Genomic DNA, 16,382 nt, shown 5'->3' with positions numbered 1-16,382 from the left:
ATTAAAAGAAATGACTATTTTGTGCCTTGTGGGGGAATGATACACATTTGACAACTTGCCAAAGATGTGTGATTGGTTTTGTCTGTGTTAAAATCACTACAATATTGTTAAAAAAAAAGCCTGCAAGTCTGTTATGTCATAATTTTATATGTGTAAAACTGTCACTAAATTTTTCATGTTCTAAGCACCTGAAATGTATGAGAGCTTAATGTTTCTTCAATAAAGCTACTTTTAGTACGGGTTTGTACACTATTGTTATTTGTTTTCTTTCTCGAACCTCAAATTTATGTGGCCCCAATACACTGAAAAAAAAAAAATATATATATATTTTTTAACTGTGTAAGTATTGAACTCATCCTGCACTGATACAAACAAGTATAATACCTCTTATTGTGATGCATGCAATTATATTTCTAACTGATCAGATTTACAATTTTCGGCTCAAAGATGATTCCAATCCAATAAACTTATGCTAAACAAGGGAACCAGAATCATAAATAAAGACCACAGTATATTGAATAGTTTAGCAATCCCAAAGCAAAACCCTGGCATCACTGTGGTAAGTTTTTCTCAGGTAAACACTACTCATATTTTGTAAGTAACCTTAAGCTAAATAGTTAGTACTTTTAAGTTGTGAGGTCATGTTTTTCTGCTGTAGCATTGCCAAAATCCCCCAAGCCCTGGTTTCCATCCAGTGTACTGAGGCATTAATTTGTGTGCTAAGATACTTTGAATAAAAACCGTCTACTTACTGACAATAATGCTACGCTAGTCAAACAACAAGCAGATGACGGGTTGAATTACAGAGCCACCTGCAGATAGGTACTTCTGTACCTGTCACTGCACACAGAACCCCACCAAGAGAGGAACTGAATAACTGTCGCCACAGGCAATGTGGGAAAATTGATCAACTTGACCTACTGATTTTGAAAATGGTATAATATGTGCCTACATGGAATCTGGCTCTTGCTTAAGGCTTATGACTTTTTTTCTCTCATGAATGATGATTTGTTTTACTGGAAAAAACTAAAAGAATTCATAGAATTGTGACATGCAATTCTTTTGTCTCAACAGACATGCCTGCCATTCACAGGGTAAACAAAGGAATTATTTCTTTAAAGGGGTCATATGAGCTTTGTAAAAAAAACTAAGTTTCAGAAAGGCGGAGCATAGAGGAGAAACAATAATGTATATTATGTACATTATTTCTTTACACCAAATACACAAAATAATTTTCTTTTTAGCAGCATCATATGACCCCTTTCAAATAAAACTATCACTTCTGGCTACAGGCAAGACTGCTTGAGACGTTTAATGCAGTTCATGTACAATGAAAAAATTTGATATTTGATGTCAGAGATGCTGGAAAATAGGAGTCAAACAAGAATATTGTCATGTAATTCAAATACAGCATATAACCAGAAGGTGTCTGTATAAGACGGAAAATGTAGCTTTACTGTGAGCAGTCCAAATAAAACTGCTGTAAGCAATTCTCTTAAATTCCAAGCTAACTTCGAGAGCAGTAAATGGGAGAGTAGCCTACCACAAATATGTATGGGGCCGTGTCTATATATTATGAAAGAGGATGGTCAGAAAACCTGTTTAGCAATCATTAGTTGTTTTTTTTTTATCTTATTTTTTATTTTATTTTATATTATTTTTGCTACTAGTAGAGGAAAGATCACTTAAGGCACATTTAACTCAATGTGTTTTGCTATTTTAGAGAGAAAAGAGAGAGCATATATGACACACATAGTACACACATTATATGGGGAATATAATGGAAATATATGGTGCTATACCCTTATCAGCCCACAGGGGCCACTGTTGAGCTGCAGCACGCTGATGAACTGTCCAGTAGTTTATGTATGTACAACATCACCTGTGGGGTTTGGAAATCTGTGTTAGGGAATGACAGGAACTCTCCCCGCTCTAATGGACTGGCACAGCAGCAGCTACAGCTGCAGAATCCCTGACAGTCTCTTTACTTCTAATTGAATTCAGAGTTTCTGTCCTATGCGTGTTTAGTTTGGCAGCCCAGTTCAGCCACCCTCAAAGCTGTGTCATTTTTCATCCTTTATTCTGCACTGACACGCATGTAATGTGGTCTGAAATCCATGAAGAAGGTGGAGGGTGGAAGAGGAGGGAGATATACATGCGCAGCGAAAGAAACACGTGTCTTCATGCTTGTCCACACATGCGTGTTTAATGTTATGCCCTAACCAAGCTCCTGCACATCTAAACATGTTTCATGTTTTCCCACATTATATGGACTAGTAATACAGTGATTCTAAAGACCCATTGCATGCTTCCTGCTCAGTGCTTCTAAAATAAAACTGATGCATACTATTGTACCTCTTACTAAAGATTCACCCTGGTAACCATAGTTTCTGCCAAAGAGCTGCAAAAAGCATCTTTCTCCATTGATGACAAGTTTGCAGCTTAAAAGTAGCTTTGTGTTTTTACTAAATAAACATTTTGAATTTTGAAAAAAATCCATCCATTTGAATGACATGATTAAAAAAATACTGAAGTAAACTGAAGTAAATAAATATGAGTAAAATATATTTACTCAAGGGAAAAAGTATTTAAACATATGAAGAAAGGGAGGTGCAAAAAGACATGGAAAGCCAAGACACCAGCTGAAATCTATCAGTAATAAGAAAGGAGTCCTGCCCCTTGTCAGTGGAAATTAATATTAGTTGGTTCAGTCTCAACCGATGGCCTATAAAAATATGTTTTATTACCAACGTGTCACACAAGAAACATTTCATGATGGGTAAAAGCAAAGAGCTCTCTCAAGACCTTCACAACCTTATTGTTGCAAAACATACTGATGGCTTTGGTTAAAAAATGATTTCTATACTTCTGAATGTTCCAGTGAGCACCGTTGGGGCCATAATCCAGAAGTGGAAAGAACATTATTTCACCATAAACCAGCCACGACCAGGTGCTCCTCACAAGATTTCTGACAGAGGAGTGAAAAGAATTATCCAAGATTAACCCTAACCCTAATCTATCCAAGACATTCTTGATAAATATCTGCTGCCATCTACCAGGATGATGAAGATAAAGCAAGGGTGGATAATCCAGAGAGACAATGATCCCAAACACACAGCCAATCACCTGACTTGAATCCGATAGAAAATCTATGGAAAGAACTAAAGATTAGACTTCATAGAAGAGGCCCATGGAACCTTCAAGATTTGAAGAATGGGCCAAAATCACACCTGAGCAACGCATGCGACTAGTTTCTCCAAACAGGAGGCTTCTTAAAGCTGTCATTACCAACAAAGGCTTTTGTACAAAGTATTAAATAAATTTCAGTAAGCGTGTTCCATAGTTTTTCCCTGGGCCATTCTATTTTATTACACAGAACGTAATTTCTGAACTTATTTGTTTTGTTTTCTTTGTATATATGGATTACTTAGGTTGTTACTGACATCTGGTGAAGTTTTTGTCAACAGCACCTTTAGAAATATACTTTGTTTACTTTTTTCCCCCGCTGTAAATACACACACACATGCACGTATCTATTTAAAAACATTTTTATATTTGTATATTAAATATATTTATAGATAATATATATTATATAAATATTATTAAATACATGTAAATATTTTCAAAATATATACTGTATGAGTGTGTATTTATATATACATAATAAATATACATAGTACACACACATATATTATGTAAACAAAAACTTTTATTTTGTATGCGATTAATCACAATTAATCAGTTGACAGCACAAATATATATATATATATATATGCATGCTACTTTATAAAAAAAATAAAAAAATTATACTCTAAAAAATCTATTTACTCTAATACTCTAATAATCTAAAAATTTATAGGCCTAGATTTAAGATGTGTTTTTAGAATGGCATATACAGTTTCTATCCATTTGTATATATTATTATATTTTTTAAAGTATACACATATATATTCAGTTTCTTCACATTTCTGGTAAGGTGTAACAATGCTGATATTTCCAGATATGTTTTGGGTGATCTTTTGATTGTACCTGACAGGAAAATTGCTGTCAATTATGCCTTGCTACACAAGATATGCATCACAACAAGCTAGACCGCTTTAACTTGTGTCCAGCAATGCTTCCAACATTCATATACACCCTGCGGCTGGGAGTGAGAGAGAGAGAGAAAGAGAAACCAAAGAAGCGTCACCCTGCTGAAATATCCATAACTGCAGATATTAAACTCAATAGCTGTTATCCACTGCATTCTCTGTGTGTGTCTGTGTGTCTGAGCACCCTCGAAATGTTCTAAATATATATATCATCCAAATGCTTCCTCACTTATCTGTATGATGAGAGAGACTACATTATCTGTGCTTTCTCTTTCATCCCTTACTTACCATGCAGGTGCACGCTTGGGTTCAGTATGCTCTCTGCGCTCTCATTGATGTTTTGCTGGTGTTTTGCAGCAGAGAGCGAGCCGGGGCGATACCCTCGTCCCCTGTGTAGTTCTGCTTCTGTCAGTGGTGCTGCTTCTTATGAATGAGATTCAGAGTTGAATGGAAGGCAATGGGGCTCCACAGTATCCCCCTAAAGAATCCAATTGCATTCTGGTCACAGACGACTTGAGAAGAAAAAGGAAGCCTGGGCTTGCATGTGCACAGACAGCACAGCCACTGGGAGGCGTCCATCTGCAGCATCTAAAATCTCTGATTCCTGGGCAAAAGAGCCCAGGTGTGAGACAGGGTTGTGCACTGAAAGGAAAAAGAAAGAGGGAAAAAAAACAGTGTTGCAGTATAAAAGTTATTAATGGTATTTTACCTTACTAGGTTTAATTTGGCAATTTTTAACTTGCTGCAATACAACTTACTGCAATACAAAATTAAAAGCAAAATATGTGTTTCCTTACAATGTACTGTTAAAGACACTTGATTAGAAGAACATTTTTGGAAAGTCCTTACATGTTGCATCACGATTGTTTATATTTGAGTCCTTTTTGTAGTTACTACTGTATATATATTAAAAAATCTTTATATTAAAATATATAAATAAAAAAAGTCAAATATTGTGAGTTAAATAATTGTAATATTAAAATATATAAACAATTAAAATATAATAAAAAATACTTATTTTAATTCATCAGTAATTAATAACTTTAAAATATAATCATTAATGACAAATGTATAAAACTATAATGCATCTTATTTTTTTATTTTATTTCTGTGAATTTCTGGCATCCACACCAGCTAGTTTTTTCTAAAATCTTGATTTTAACAATTACAATATAAAAAAATACATAATAATATAATATAATATAATATATATATATATATATATATATATATATATAAAATATTTATAGAATATATAAATAATAATATATAATTGTTTTTCAAGCCATCTATAATGCTGACAGGTACTGTAAATATTTGGTGTCAATTTCTAGCATCATATATATATATATATATATATATATATATATATATACAGTATATAAATAATATAGTATTATATTTCTGTATATACTCTTTAAGGGCCATAGAAGTGAAAGGAGCCCCCTCAAGACCATTATGGTGTCAGCCTGATACCTGAGAAGCACAGGGAAGCACAGGTTAGTGGGACAGAGGTCTGTGGAATTGAGAAGACATTATGATGTCATCGAGGCATAAGCTCATCTTTAGATACAAAATTAATGACCATGATCTGTCTGTTCTGAACATTCATATGATAGATAGATAGATAGATAGATAGATAGATAGATAGATAGATAGATAGATAGATAGATAGATAGATAGATAGATAGATAGATAGATAGATAGATATACAGAAACTAATATAGTATGGATTGGATTAGAAAATGTATATCATTTTGTGTTGCATTCTATTAATCTGCAATCACTGTGTCTATATATCAACGTCTAGAACCACAACATTAAAAACATAGAAAAGCCAACCCAGAAATATGCACACACCTTCAAAATCTCTCAAACACACACACATGCATACATGCACACAAGTAATACGATGGATTTGCATCTGTTGGATTGCAGCATAGAACACATCTGCCCGTGGTTTTTGCATCTTGTTTGTACAGTCTGTACGTTTCCACGCTCTTACAGCGCAGGAAATCTAATCTGTTCAGGAGATAAACCCCCTAATAAGCTCTCAAAACAGAATGGCAAACATCTATGCAGAGTTTCACTAATGAAAGCCCAGCTCACCGACCAGCTCCCAGACACATCACAGAATTTATTAGAATGCTTGTGGACCTTCTTACCAGAAGAAAGTCAGATGACATACAGTAGACTTTTTAAAGTGTCGATCAGAATTTAGTACTTACAATGAATGCAAACTGATTGAATCACCTGATGTCATAATGTTCTCCTGTATTAATCTTTCACCTGCCCAAAGTTCATACCACCAGTTGCCAGTCAAATCACCAAGGTTACCTTAAAAAAACAATTGTGTCAATGCTAGAAAATGCAGCACTGATATCATCTTAAGGTATATCTAAAAAAATCTTAGTAATGTTATAATGATTGTATGTGCTGTGTGCAGTATGTAGCTACAGTATTGGCTGTTTTAGTATTATAAAAAAGGTTAAAGAAACTGCCTCTATCATACTGTACAAAGTTAGGTTAGGATCAGGTCATCACGGACACTGTGTGCTGATGAGACCGCACTGTATGATGTATGTGTGTGTGTGTGTGTGAGATTCACAGGAGATTATCTAATGTTTCCGCACTCCTGATTCTTCCCTCCCTTGCTGTTTCTCTCGTTCTCTCTCCTTTTCAGTATGTGATTAAAATCTGCTAGCAACCACCAAGAGTATAAAAGCCTTTAAAACCCAATCACTGTTCATACACACACACAAAACAGAAGACCTTGGGTTAGCAAATGTTTTATGACTACAGAGATTTTATCCTGGACTGCACCTCTGCTAAAGTGCTCTGCTCTATGGCCATATGTACATAAAACAACATATAGTTTATTAACCACTGACCTGTTTTCTTGAGGAAAAGGTTGCAGAATTAAGTGAACTATGATTCAATCCATTACCATGTGCTTTTATGAGAAAGGCTCTGATATTTCTTGCTGATTGGTGAGTCTGTTTTTCACAGCATTAAAAGGTAGGTTACTCACCCTAATTTTGTTCCAACCCACAAGACCTTTGTTCATCTTCTGAACACAAATTAAAATATTTCTTATGCAATCCAAGAGCTTTGTGACCCTGCATAGACAGCAACGTAACTACCATTTTTACATTAACTATCCCTTTAATACGGTGGCCCAGTAGTGCAAAGCACAACCAAATCTACACCACACAAAAAAATTGCTGCAACACAGTGAAATCAGTACAACACTATGGAACAAGCAGCAAAAAAAATTGCAACACAATGGAAACAAATCGCAACACAACAGAAACAAGCCGCAGAACAACAAACTTAGTCCTATGAGTTGTGTTGTGGCGATTTTGTTGTGTTGTGGACTACTGGACTACCATACTTTAAAGGTGCCATCTGTCATATCTGGCAAAAAAATCAAGTCATACTACACATTCCATACCAGATGGGGGCAGTATGCCTCAATAAAGTGAATTAGTCTACTCTAGAGTAACAAACGAGAAACGGCAGTCTCTATGCTCCGCCCCTACCTTCACAACAACACTAGAGCATAGCCGAAGCCTATGAGACAGCGGTTCTCAATTGCAGTCCTCGCGTCCCACTGCTCTGCACATTTTGAACGTTTCTCTTAGCGCTTCAGACCTTTGTTCTATTCGAACATAAGTGCCCTGCGAAGTGGTCATCACAGGATATTCAGCCATGATTCCAGTTCGAAGTGAACGTAGCTATATGTTCCAATCAAAATGCATTGAAGTGTGCAAGACGTGAATTTAAATTGTATTGATTTACAGAGGTATATGATGTCACAGTTGTCCATGTTTAAAGACGCTGCACAGCACAAATCAGGGAATGAATGTTTCGATGTGAGGTAAACTTCAACAGATTTCCCCTGCTCAGAGAGTAGGGAGCAATGAACATTTGAAAAACAGTTCATGCGCGGAGTTCATTTCTAACGAGCTGATTATCTGAATCAGGTGTGTTAACAAAGAGAAACGTGCAAAATATGCAGAGCAGTGGGGCGCGAGGACTGGAATTGAGAACCGCTGCTATAAGAGGACGTTTTGCCTCCAGAGGAACGTTGGGTGATGTCAAGTGACTTTGAAACATGACATCTTCCAGCTACTCCCCTTCACCTTTACCAGTGAATATGTTCATATTCGTTTTGTTCATATTACATTGAGTTGTATATACACATTATTTGAATTAAATTAATTTGACAGACAGCATTCTGTCAACATCACTGGTCAACATCAGACAGCTGATGTTGACCAAGCTAGCGCCAACCAAAGTAACCAGAGCTGCCAACTCTCAAGCATTCACCGTGCGACACACGCAATTGACTCTTTTCACACGCTTTCATGCAACACATCAATTTTCTCACGTACAGAAAAACCATGAAGCAAAGAGGACACGGAGACCAACAGACTAGACAGATCAGGTTACTTATGATATAAACAAATGGGTAAGTTATAGCTAGCTAATTATCAAACGCAGCTACGGTTAGCTATCGCTAACATTAGCACGTTTATAGAACAGCCTTCGATACATTTGTATGTTATAACTTCCCGAAAAAAAATACACAAACATATAAAACAAACTTCTAGCGAAATACTAACAGCATCTAACTTACCAATCCAAAAGAAATGTTGCAAGTTCGGTGTCGAACCTCATTTCTTTCAGGTCCATCAGTTGTCTCCAGCGATTGAAAGCAGTGCCGATGTTTACTCTGGTTCGGCTCCTTTTCTTATCGGATTTGATTTGTGATTCCGAGCGCGGTTGTTTCCCTGTAGCGGGTGGTGGTCTCTTGCCAAGGGCTTAAGTCATCCTTCCGCTCTCTTCCCTGAACTGAAATGAAGTAGTGGGCTGTACTTTCCACACGATTGACATCAGGTTCAGTTACGCCCACAAGCCGTGCGAGTTATTCGTGTATTGCAGGTTGGCTGGTGGTTATGTTGCCCGCATACCGCCTCCCATGGCCGAAACTGGTATTACGACACCTGTCGGGCCGGGGCTAGTAATGCTACTGCTAATTAAGGTTGATATCTCTGCAGCACTATAACTTGACATTTTTTTAATGACATCATCGCCCTTATTTCTTCTCATACTTTTGATGCGTTTAGGTCATTTTTTGTATATTTTTACCTCAATTTTTGCACATGGCACCTTTAAGGCCTTTTTAGTAATGTTAATTATAATGCTACAAATTATATGTTGATGAAGGAGTACCTAAGCGTTTCTGACACGACTGTGCTTTGACCTTAGACAAAAAAAGTGTAGGCTACCCCTGAACGAAAGAGAAGTCTGAGCAATCAAAGGTGTTCGCACATGGACACAAATACTTTACATTCTGAAACTCAAAATCCCAGCATGCAATCAATTCTCTGACCTCCTTTCTTATCATGCCTTACTTTGGACATATGTTTCGTCCGTCCTGACCTTGACTATAATCTGCCGACCTTCCCCAGGACTGCAGGTCGACAGACCCTGACTGACAGGCGGTAGGCCTGAAAACAGATCCTCGTGTCTGCACTGATTAAAATATCCCCCAGGATCAGTGATGTAATGCCACAGGCTGGACTACTTCCTCCTCTTACTGTAATAGACCTCTGGCCGCTTTTCCCAAGAGCATTCCTCCGAAAATTGAAGGTCTTAATCTGCCCTGTAATGCTGTCTTTCTGAACAGGCCAAACAGAAGGGATCAGCTATATGAGGAACAGAGTTCTGTTGGCATCACTGCAGGTTAGAACTAGGAGTTCTTATAGTAAGTTGGGCTTTACTTTTGCGTCTGAGATATAACATCAAATATGATGGCGATACATGCTGTACAGGGGTTAAACACACTAGTGAGAACACTAGACAAGGAATTATGTGTGCATCAGTCCTCTGATTTTGTTTGTGTGTCAGTATATAGGCACCTATGGAAATAATGGCTCAGGAAGAGACTGTTCTAAGTAAACTTTTTAATCTCATTTTCTTCCTAACGAATTCTCAATGAATGTACACAAATCACACACACAAATGCAGTACATTCAGATGAAAAACATAAATTTAGAATAATGTCTATCATTGTTGTGAATCATTAATGTGTGTAATGTGAATCATTAAATCTGAAAATAGTTATTTATGTATTTTGGAACATACATTGAAAAAAAAAATGGTCCAGAAATCATTGCTAGTAATTTTCACAAACAATTACAAAGAAACAGCAAGTAACACATTGAATTAATGTGAAATTAGAGAAAAACTAAAATTTGATTTGAAATGTATTAAAAAAAAATTGTATGTATTTTTTTTACTTTAAACATTCATTTCTTTGCAATGTAAGAACAACAAAATACAATGAGGTTTATATTTTAAAAGAAGATAAAAGGCATTGGGATAAGAAAAATAATATATATATATATATTATGTAAATAATATATATATATAAATGATATATATATATTATATAATGCATGCATAAACTGATAATGTGGCCTGAACTAAACCAACAGATGATATAAACATTGAATATCCCTCTTGCAATATATTTTGCAGATGTTGATTCCCATAAAATCAAAGGAATGTGATAAAGCAGAGAGACTGAAGTGAACTCTCTTTCTTTCTCTCTTTTTAAGAAAGAGAAAAACTGCTCAATATCACTAAAGGGATGATCACTAAAGGGATGAAAGGAGTGAATGTGGGACTAATAGACTGAATATAACACACACACCTGCCCCTACATGCTCTTAAAACACTCTCACACAATTAAAGTTTGCCCATGTGTGTTAAGTGAATGCTGCCATGCATAAATAATAGATGCATTTGCTTGTGACAGATCAATTTGAAGGCCTCATCATCAGTAATTAGTGGAGGCCCTCGGGGAGAGTTTAATTGGTGGCAGTCAGGCTGCTCTCTGCAACACCATGCAAGCACAGACCCATCTCAACCTCTATATATCCGTGTGTTTCCAGTATAAAATACCTCAGAGACAGTGAGATATCAAGATTTAAAGAATGAATCTTGTATATTCTGAGTAGTGCACTCTTTCCTCCTCTCTCTTCCTCTGTGCCAGTAATTTGTATCATTAGGGTACATTTGCAAATATAAAACTACTGCCTGCAAAGAGAGTTGCATGGAGAGACTGTTGCTATGGGAACAGTTTTGTGTGGTTCAACCTCTCCAAACTTTGAGAGCTGATTTGGACTGCTGTGTGTGCGTGCGGGCATGTGAATATGTGGAATAAAGTTAAGCATATGTGTGTGTGAACGAGATGGAGACAGATGTGCATGCATTATTTACAATTATGTTTACACCAGAACAACAGGGCATTTCATCAGCACTGGATGACATATATATATAAAAATAATTCTATTCAGAAATTCTGTTCAGAAGCAGAAATACTGGCCTAAATTTATACTTACATGTAAGCCTATGCAAGATTTTGCCAGTTGGGTATGAAAACAAAAACTTACATTTATTCATTTATTTTCTATCAGTTAATCAGTGTTTTGTTTATACACACACACACATGCACACACACACGCACGCACGCACGCACACACGCACGCACACACACACACACACATTTGATTAACTTTTTTCTTCAGAAATAGTGTCTAATCAATTAAAGAGATGACAATTCAATTATTCTCTAGAAACAAAAATAATATTTTTTTTCTTCTTAATTAAATTGATATTTTTTTTACCATTATTAATTTACATCATTACTAAAATAAAAAAACACATGATGCAAACATGTAAACATATGAAGACAAAAAATGCCATCATGATTAGAAAAATAAAGATATAAGTGTATCTTCTGCTTTTGCTTAAGACTTAGGCATAACAAATTTTGGACAACATGATAAACTTTTAGTCCGATAAGTAGAAGCAGCAAGCTGTTTCTAAGAACATGGCTGGGGGAATCACGTAATAACTGCTCTGTTCGCCTCTGGATTGCAGCGGCTCAGTATTTCAACTGCTGTATGAGTGATAATAGTCTGGTGGTTCCCTGGAATAAAACCTCTCATCCCTAAGATGACATTTTTGTCTGAGGCATAAAGCCAAGTCATTTACACGCTAACAAGGTTATGTAAGTCTGTGATTCTTCTGTCCCTCGGCTGTCACTCACAAACACAGATGAACCCACATACACATTGTCACTGTGCTTTCACCACGGGCATCAGGGTCTTTTCACTGCCTACGAGGCACAAAAACAATAAACATCCCACCAAATCTTCGCACACCTCTTCCTCCTCTTCGTCTCAGTTCATCGTTATGTTCTCTTTCGCCCCTCACATCCTTTAGTTTGACACAAAAGCTGCCTGCTCTCTTCATAAACACATGGCTCCGACTGAACTGAAAAATTCTAGAGAATCGGTTCTTAGTTTCTCAATCAGTTGATCCTAAATGGTTCTCACTCTCTTATCATGATGGAATGTCTGATTCATTCTAATAAAATGGTTCATCCTAAATTTATCTCTCTCATGTAGCATTAAAAAGTGTGATTCATTCTAGTGAATCGTTTCTTCCAAAATGGTCCTCTCTCACATTATGTCGATATCAAAACTTCATTTAAAAAAAAATAAGTAATATGCATTGCTAAGAACTTCATTTGGACAACTTTAAAGGCAATTTTCTCAATATTGTGATTTTTTGTACTGTATAAATTTGCTTGTTAAAGTTTGATGCTGTCATCATAACTGATATTGATAATTTGATTAAAACCCCTCTCAGTTTTTGCAAACTAAAACATAGCACCAATATAATGATAAATAATAGGACTGAATATTTTTATTAAACAAGTATGGTTTGCAGGTTGTAACGTAACTAATAAACTTATGGTTAACTTGAGGCTTGGCAAGCTAGTTTCTCAACACTGTCAATTTGACACACACAGAAAAGAATATAATTGTGCATAGAGCATGGAGTGTGTCTGTGAAATCTATAGGGCATTTTCTGAAATGATTCATCCGTGAGGATCTCTGGGCAGAGCCCCTTTCATCCACCCACTTACATGGCGAATGACAGAAGAGGTCAATTCCGTGATAAACTGCACCCAATCAAATGAACGCTGATCCGCAAAACATACAGAGGCATCAACAGAGCAACACACTTGCAATCAGTTTCTAATTACAGTAAGCTCTTTCCACCAGATGTTTCTTAAAGCACATGTATGTGATTGTGTATAGGTGTATGTTTGTTTGTGTGGTAATAATTGCATTTGCCCCAAACCCTTTGTAATGAAGTCATTTTCAAGGGGACGTGAGTGACAGCTGGAAACCTTGAGACAGAAACCCATTTTTCAAAGGTAGAAGATGCAGTATGTGGGAGAGAAGAAGAGAGAAAATATGAAAGCTATTTCATCATGAGGAGCTCAGTGAATATTTCATCATGTGATCAAAAATAGCTATATACTCTCTCTGCTGTTCCGCTTCTCTCCGTGCTTCTTCATACAGCAAGCAGACGTGTTCTAACATGAAATCCAATGATGTTTTTGTGAACTCTCCCCTTTACATCTTTATCAAGCAAACAGACAGGATATATTGTAAGGCAGTTAATGGACTACAAAAGAAAAATAATTGCCAATTATTAAGTCAAATTAATTGTGTGTGTGTGTGTGTGTGTGTGTATAGGCAATAAATGTATATATACAATTCATTTACATATATACATGATTCTCTTTTACATTATAAGTGGATGTATCAACTAAATTAAAGAGTGAAAGGAAGAAATTAAAATCGGTTATCTCAGATTGCTGATGGTTGTCTGTGATGGAAGAGTTATGTATGGAATTACATTTGTTTCAATAATAATGAACGAAACTTTATACAACTGAACGTAACTTTTTCAGAAACTATCAAAAATATGCCATTACAAAAGAAGAAAAAAACTATCAAAATGAAAAAAAAAATGAACTCAGTCGCACACATTTAACATGCTCTTCAAATATTCTTCATTCTTTGTTAATGTTTTTCAAAGATTCGTTTTCACTAATCATGGATTCTGAATTCATTGCCACAGATTTCGCTTACGCTTCGCAAAAAATCAAAAAGGAGATCAAAGGCAGAGCAAATCTAACAATCCTTATAGCTTTCTTATTAGACACTGAGATTACAGAGGTTTACAATTTGTGCGCCACTGAGTGGCGTACTTCCTGGTCAGAGAGCACCTGTCCATCAAAAGCTCACTATCGAATCAGAGATGATCACTGTTAAGCCCGCCCCCACAAGAGGTTTGTGTCAAAACACCAAACGAAAAATATGTGGCAATGAATTTAGAATCCACGATTAGCGAAAACGAATCTTTAAAAAACATTAACAAAGAATGAAGCATATTTGAAGAGCATATTAAATTTTGCGACTGAGTTCATTTTTTTTTCATTTCCATTGTGTTTTTCTTCTTTTGTAATGGCATATTTTTGATAGTTTCTGAAAGAGTTACTTTCAGTTTTATAAAGTTTCGTTCATTATTATTGAAACAAATGTAATTCCATAGTTATGTAACCTTCCAGGGAATGTCTGCCTCCCTGCCCTCAGTATCCACTTGCATTTACATGTTTATGTACACTATTGCTTGGAATAATTGACTAAGAGGAAGAGAAGATATTATGTTGAGAGAATAAGTATCTTGTTTTACACATATACATACTAACTCTCTGTAATACAACAGGCTAAATAAACATACTAAACAATGTTTTATTAAAAAGAAAGTTTTTCTGTGAGGTTTAGGTGTAAAAATATCTATGCCTATAAAAAGTCCTTGTAATGAATGATAGGAGTACCAATGTGTGTGTGTGTGTGTGGGAGAGAGAGAGAGACATGGGAGCCTGAGGCAGAGCCCCGCAGGTTGCCATAGGCAGACTGTTTGATAGTATCCTGTCTGTGAACTGATGCTGGAAGCTTTGTTTTATCCCTAACACAACCAACATTAACTCTATTCAGCCCTATAATGATCAAGACTTTAATGAAAACATGTAGTTCACAATCTACTGCATGACTTTTGTTGTCTGATTGATAGGTCATGCTTTTTTTAGCAAGTAAACAGACTTTTAGAATAGTTCTAAAAATGTCCCCCATCAGGCGATGGTATGTCTTTTTAGTGTGAAATATTAAAATCTTAGCAAACATAATATTTTTTGTATTGTAAGTAATATTTCAAAGTGAACACTAAATGGACTGAAGAAACTTGATTATCCATGCATTGCTTTTTTTCAGGCTTCTGAGGGACGTTTATTCATACTTCTCTCAATCATCGCTGCAGTGCATTGATTAAATCCTATTATATGCATTTTGCTGTATGGGTTTTAACCCATAATTTTTGGGCCATATAAATATTAGCAACAGCACCAAAAATTCATATTTTTTTGCTCAGTTTGGGCCCCTCAAAATAAGGCTTTTTTTGTCCTTGAGTATGAGCTCTATAATCTCTTACATCATACTATATGATCCATAAGACCCTGATGTATCAAATATGATACTCAACAAAAACACACATGCAAACTTTACTTTTTTATATACCATTTTATGTAAAGGTTTGGTAAACATTTATATTTTTTTTAAAAATTGATTTTTGGACTTTTTTAGTATGTCATGGGCTTTATGGTATATGATTATTGTTACATGTTGCAACAGAAAACTGTGCCTTTCATCCTTTGCTTTCAATATGGTTTTGTATTCCTTTTTAATAAAATAAATACTTAAAAAGTAACAACTGCAACATTATTCTATGAAGGTTAACATGACATGTCATCTAGCTCCTTATTTAGTATTACTTTACTTCAGTTTTGTTAACGTTAAAGAGAGTAGGCTGTGAAGTTCACATCAGTTAAATCCTTTGACTAAATCTTATTAGAATGTAGATTGAGACGTCTTTAAATGATTGAATTGTTTGTGTAGAATTAGGATAAAAAATAAACGCTTAGTAGAGTCATGGTCTGAATTCACTGCTAAGTTTAAAGTGATCTGTGCACAGCAGGAATAAGGGAGCTGAAACTAGTCTGTCTGCGGTTGTCACACATACTGGATATTTGCCATAATTGGGTCATGTGATCAAAGGGTTCTCACCGGCTCAGCACGAGCTCTTCAGTAATGAGGGTAGTCAGCACTGTCACTGCAAAGACAAGCTACGGACACTAGGGTACCGGGCTTGGATTCAGGTTGCCATGGTGATGCACATCCCATCTAGAGTGGGCGCCTTGAGTTACCGTGGAAACTGGAGATGCCTGAGGGGGCCAGAGGTAATTGGCAGGAATGATAGTGGCAGACACTTTCTTCTGTTGTGCAGAGAATCTCTTGA

Source organism: Carassius carassius, chromosome 35, assembly GCF_963082965.1.
Source record: "Carassius carassius chromosome 35, fCarCar2.1, whole genome shotgun sequence".
Lineage (NCBI taxonomy): Eukaryota > Metazoa > Chordata > Actinopteri > Cypriniformes > Cyprinidae > Carassius > Carassius carassius.
The sequence above is the reverse complement of the archived record's forward strand: the minus strand, read 5'-3'. Positions refer to the sequence as shown.